The sequence below is a fragment of the Myodes glareolus genome, chromosome 7 (genome assembly GCF_982192425.1).
Source record: "Myodes glareolus chromosome 7, mMyoGla1.1, whole genome shotgun sequence".
Classification (NCBI taxonomy): Eukaryota; Metazoa; Chordata; class Mammalia; order Rodentia; family Cricetidae; genus Myodes; species Myodes glareolus.
Window position 1 is genome coordinate 14848200 of NC_142032.1, and position 6085 is coordinate 14854284.

The following is a 6085-nucleotide window of genomic DNA, read 5'->3' on the forward strand; positions in this document are numbered from 1 at the left end:
GAAAAACAGAACCAATGAAAACTTTGGATCTTCTCCCTGCTCTCTTGTGGGTGCCCTCTTCTTGCCTCTCTGACATTTTTTTTTCCTCCTAAATACTAGAGATTGAATATAGACCTTGCACTTGCCAGGAGAATGCTTTATCACTGAACTGATCGCTCAGGCCTTGGCTTCTCGACAGTGGTGGTGGTAGTAGTGGTGATGGTGGTGGTATATACGTGTGTGTGTGTGTGTGTGTGTGTGTTCATGTTCACAGGGATTCTTTCTATTATGTTGCTCTGTTTGTCCTGGGATGTAGGTGGCATTTTCTTTGTGCTGCCAAAGAACTCCCAAATAAAGACATAGAGACTTATTATTAGTTATGAATGCTTGTGATGTGGGAGTCCCCTCCATATGCTGTGAATACTATTGGTAAATAAAGAAACTGTTTTGGACCTATAGCAGGGCAGAATTTAGGTAGGCGGGGAATACTAAGCTGAATGCTGGGAGAAAGGAGGCAGAGTCAGAGAGAAGCCATGTAGTCTGGCTGGAGATAGATGCTGGAACTTTTCCTGGTAAGCCATAGCCTCATGGAGATATACAGATTAATAGCCAATTGTAAGGAGCCATCCGGATATCGCCATCACAAGATGGCACTGACGTCCTGCAGCTTGGAGGTAAACAAATCCTTCTTTGGCAGTGCTGGGTGGGGCTGAGCGCCCTTTGCTTGTACATGCGCAATTGAGCCTTGTTCCCTAGCCAATCCTGAAGCCCCGGGCTTCAGCGGAATGGTATTCACCAATCAGGACAGTACCTCCACCCTAGAAAAGCAACTGCCACTTGGCTTTCGCTCTCTCGCTCTCTCTCTCTCTTTCTCTCTCTCTCTCTCTCTCTCTCTCTCTCTCTCTCTCTCTCTCTCGCGCGCGCGCGCGCGCGCGCGCTTCCTGCTCTCCCTTCAACCAAGAGGCTCCAATAAAGTGTGATCAGAAGAATCCTCGATTCGTGGTCGTTCTTCCTTGCTGGTCAAGGAGCGCCCCACAGCCAAGCAGTGATTTAAATAGTATAGTTTCTGTGTGATTATTTCGGGGCTGAGCAGCTGGGAACAAACTAGCAACCTCCTACAACAAATTGGTGCCCAATGTGGGGCCAACTAAAATCCTCTTAAAACCTGAGAAGGCTTGCAAAGGAATTCTAGACACTAAAAAACAAAGTTTAGCCACATTGTGTTTCTGAATGGACTTTGCTTGCCTTAGCATAGGCTTGTCCCACTAACTCGTTTAACTTAACCTATTTCTATTCATCTACATTTTTGCCTCAGGGTTTTTTACCTTTCTTTCATTCTATATGTCCTACTTTCCTTCTTCCTCTGTGTCTGGCTGGCCACTGGCAAGTCTTGGCATCTCCTTCTCCCAGAAGTTCCACCTATGAACTCCTCTTGCTATTAAACCAATCAGGTACCTTAAGCAGGCAAGGTAAAACAGCAACACATCTTTACATAGTTAAACAAACATTCCTCAACACTGGAACTTGCTAAGTAGATAAGGCTGACCTCAGACTCACAGAGTTCTAAGTGCCTCTACCTCCCAGTGCTGGGATTATAGGCATGCACTGCCACATCCAGCAAGATAGGGTCTCTCAAGGAACTCTTTCCAGTTTGGCCTTAGTGGGCACCAGGCATGTATGTAGTTCACTTATATATGCTGGCAACCATTCATAAACCTTGAATGGTCATCAGGCTTAAACAGTGTCTTTACCCACTGACTCTTGCTAGCCCCTCCCTCGTCTTTAATTTTTATTTTTAAATTTTAGAATTTTAATTTTTAATTTTATTTTTGGTTTTTTTTCAAGACACAGTGAGACTCTGACTCACTCAAGAAACAAGATAGGGACCAGTGAGATGAGATGGCTCAGGAGGTAAAGACTCTTGCTGAGAAACTCGACAAGCTGACTTCAGTTCCCAGGACTCACATGGTGGGGACACACACAGAGAGATAACATATAAGGAAAATGAGTATACTAGAAATAAAACATAGTGTTACACTTATATACCAGGAAAGCTACAGAATTGACTCTCTTTTTTGTTTTGTTTTGTTTTTCAAAACAGGGTTTCTCTGTAGCTTTGGGGCCTGTTCTGGAATTAGCTCTTGTAGACCAGGCTGGCCTCAAACTCACAGAGATCTGCCCATCTCTGCCTCCCGATTGCTGGGATTAAAGGCATGTGCCATCACATCCAGCCAGAATTGGCTCTATCTGAGATTTTTCGTGTGTGCATTTACATGAAGTCAGATTTATCAGTAGTTTACTGCATCTGGAGCTAGAATCACTTGTAGGATGCCTTACTAGGTGCATGGATAAAGAGGAATCCACACATGTTTCCTTCTACAGCCTCGTTTCTTTTTGCTTTAGTTCATGAATCAGTTTAGATTTAATCTTGTATATGGTGTAAGGTATGCATCTAAATGTCTAAATCTTTTTGGAGCCTCTCCTAGAACTCACTCTGCAGACCAGGCTGGCCTCGAACTCACAGAGATCTGCCTCTCTCTGCCTGCCAAGTTCTGGGATTAAAGGCATGCACCACTGCCACCTAGCTTGCATCTAAATGTCTTACAAAACCTTTCCAGGGTTTGAGGATGTGGCTCAGTGGTAGAGTCATTGCTTAGCATTTACAAGGCCCTATGTTCAATTTCCAGTAGTACCAGAACAAAAAGCTAATCTGGTGTGGGAGAATTGTCTGTATTCTGTCAATCATATTTTAATAAAACACTGATTGGCCAGGCAGGCAGTATAGGCGGGAAAGCCAGACAGGAAGTAGGGGTGGAGCAAAGAGACTGGAAGTTTTCTGGGACACAGGAAGCTCTCTAGCCACTCTTGCGCAGACCACTGAAGAGGCAACATGTAACTTGCCCAGCTGAGAAAGGTATGGAGCCATGTGCTAATGTAGATAATGATAATGGATTAATGTAAGTTACAAGGACTAATAAGGAGCCTGACCTGATGGGCCAATCAGTTTATAACCTTATGGAGTCCTGTGTGTGATTTTCTTTGGGCTTGCTGGTTGTGGGGTATTAGGCAGGACAGAAGCCCCAACAAGCTGGCCCGCATGCTACACTAATCAAAAATATTTAAGGGGTGTCAAGATGGCTTAGCAGGCAAAGGTGCTTGCCAGCAGAAGATGCTGTACCAGAAGATGACCCAACTTTGATCCTCTGAACCTGAATGAAGGTGGAGGAAGAGAACTAACTCTATAAAATTGTCTTCTCATACACTCTGTGGTAAATGCACCCCTCTCTCTCTCTCTCACACACACATACATACATCGTGTACACATGCACACACACATACACACAATAATAATAATAGTAATAAAGTTGAAAAAGGGATTCCAGAAGTCCCACAATTTTTGAAAGCCCAGTAACCCTCTGAAAATACATTCAGGATTCAGCAGCAAGTGAGGGCCAGCTGTGTGGTGCACACTTTTAATCCCAGCACTGGGGAGGCAGAGGCAGATGGATCTCTGTGAGTTTGAGGCCAGCCCAGTCTGCATAGTGAATTCCTAGCCATCCAAGGCTGAATAGCAAGTCCATGTCTCAAAAATCCAAAAAGCAAAGCAAACCAAACCAAACCAAACCAAACAACCCCCCCAAAAAAAACAAAAACCAATGGCTATCTTGCTACATAACCAGCCACAACTGTTTCGAAAGTCAGCCCTCTAACAATGAAACCACAGGCATGCATGTCATAAATCCTGTTGTTTTTATAAAGCAGTGTGACAAACTGGCACAGCATGGTCCACTACCCCAGGTACACACATCGAAACCATCAATCATTGACAGAGAATAAACGCTAATGATCGCAGTTCCAGGGGTTGACCAAGGGTCAGTCACAGTTCTAGATTACCTTGAAGATAGAAAAGAATAAGCAACTTCCTCTGCTGTTTTAACTTTCCTCACTGGGTGACTAACCGTTTTTCCTCAGTATTTCTGTGAATGTCTGCATCTACCTCAGGGATTTGAGATGCCACTCTTGCCCGTACTCCGAGGTCCCATATGCACTCTCATTTCCTTCTGGATTTCCTCTCCTGTTTCTGGATTACTCAAACAATGTGACATACAGATGCCAGGTTGAAAGGTTTATGGAGCCAGGTGGCGGTGGCACATGCCTTTCATCCCAGCACTTGGGAGGCAGAAGCAGGACGATATTTGTGAGTTCAAGGCCAGCCTGGGCTACAGAGCAAGTTCCAGGACTGCCAGGGCTACACAGAGAAATCCCTTTCTGAAAGCCCCCCCCCCCCGAACACACACACAAAAGAAAGTGTTATGGACTAGTCAATGATTTATAGAGGATGTCCATCAATCACTATAGTTTTCTTTATGGTGTTTATCATTATCCTTTGAAGCATTTTTATTTTTCCAATCTATATTTTCTTTTTGTCATTTGACATTTTAAAGACAGGAATGGCAAGGCAGTTTATGCCTGTAATTCCAGCACTTGAGAAGCTGAGGCAAGAAAATCACTGTGAGTTCAGTGTTACATAGGGAGTTCACATCAGCCTGGGCTACAGAGGAAGACCATGCTTCAGAAAAGCAAAACAGAGGCTGGATGTGGTGACATGCACCTTTAACCCAGCACTCAAAGGCAGGGAGCCTATGAGTTTGAGGCTAGCCTGATCTACAGAGCAAGTTGTAGGAGAGCCAGGGTTAGTAGAGAAACTCTGCCTTGAAAAAAAAAATACAAAACAGGACTCGTGAGATGCTCAGAAGAGTGAGATGGCTCAGAAGATAAAGGCACCTGCTGCCAAGCCCGGCACCCTGAGCTCCATCCCTGAGCCCCATCCCTGGGACCTACGAAGGTGGAAGGAGAGAACCATTTCCATCGCATTGTCTTCTACCTTTGTGCATTTGCACCTCTGGACATACACACAGACACAAGAAAGATATGTCAGGAAAACTGAAAAGACTTCTTCCCTCTTTCGATTAGCTTGGCACTTTTGTCAAGGCTCTCATGACTTAAATGTGAAGGTTAGTTTCTGACTTCTTAATTTTATTCCAATTCATCTACATAGCAATTTTTGTGTTTTGTTAGCTTTGTTTGTTTTTGCTTTTTTAAAGGAAGGATTTATTTTGACTCATAGCTTCAAAGGACTTCCTCCTCCTCCTCTTCTTCTTCTTCTTCCTCCTCTTCCTCCTCTTCCTCCTCCTCCTCTTCTTCTTCTTCTTCTTTTTCTTCCTCCTCTTCTTTGTTGGTTTTTGGAGCCTGTCCTGGCACTAGCTCTTGTAGACCAGGCTGGCCTCGAACTCACAGAGATCCAGCTGCCTCTGCCTCCCGAGAGCTGGGTACCTCTGCATCTTAATAGTTCTAATAGTGTTCAGAAGTCCAAAGACAGTGGTGCACACCCTTCAATGGATAAGGTCTTGAGACTGTCACTTTTTTTTTTTCCATTTTGAGACAGGGTTTTGTTGTTGCTGCTGTTGTTTGTTTGTTTGTTTTGTTTTTTCGTGACAGGGTTTCTCTGTAACTTTGGAGCCTCTCCTGGAACTAACTCTTGTTGACCAGGTTGGCCATGAACTCACAGAGATCCGCCTGCCTCTGCCCCACTCCCCAGTGCTGGGATTAAAGGCGTGCACCTCCACCTCCAGACTGAGACAGTGTTGTTAAAATGTTGCCCAGGTGGGTCTCAAATTCCTAGCCTCTAATATTCTGCCTATCCCAGCGTCCTGAATGCTGCGATTAATAAACGTGTCACCACAGTTGGCTTATGAGGCTATCCTTATCGAAGCTGTCTTCTAACTTTTTCTCATCTTTCAGATTTCTTTTTTTTTTTTTTTGGCTTACGTTTTTTTGGTGCTAGAGATGAACCACGGTCTCACACAGGTAGGCAAGCACTCGACCTCTGAGCTGTATCTTCGTCCCCAGTCATTTTCTTTAATTGGGTTTTGTATGTTCTTATAAATTTCTACAATGATTTTTTTTAACTATTATTATTTATTTTTGTGAGGTTGGGAGGCACACATGAGCCTTGGGCACATGAGGAAGTCACAGAGCAACTTTCGGGAGTCGGGTTTCTCCTTCTACCAGGTATTGAATTCAGATTCTTACGCTTGGCGGCAAA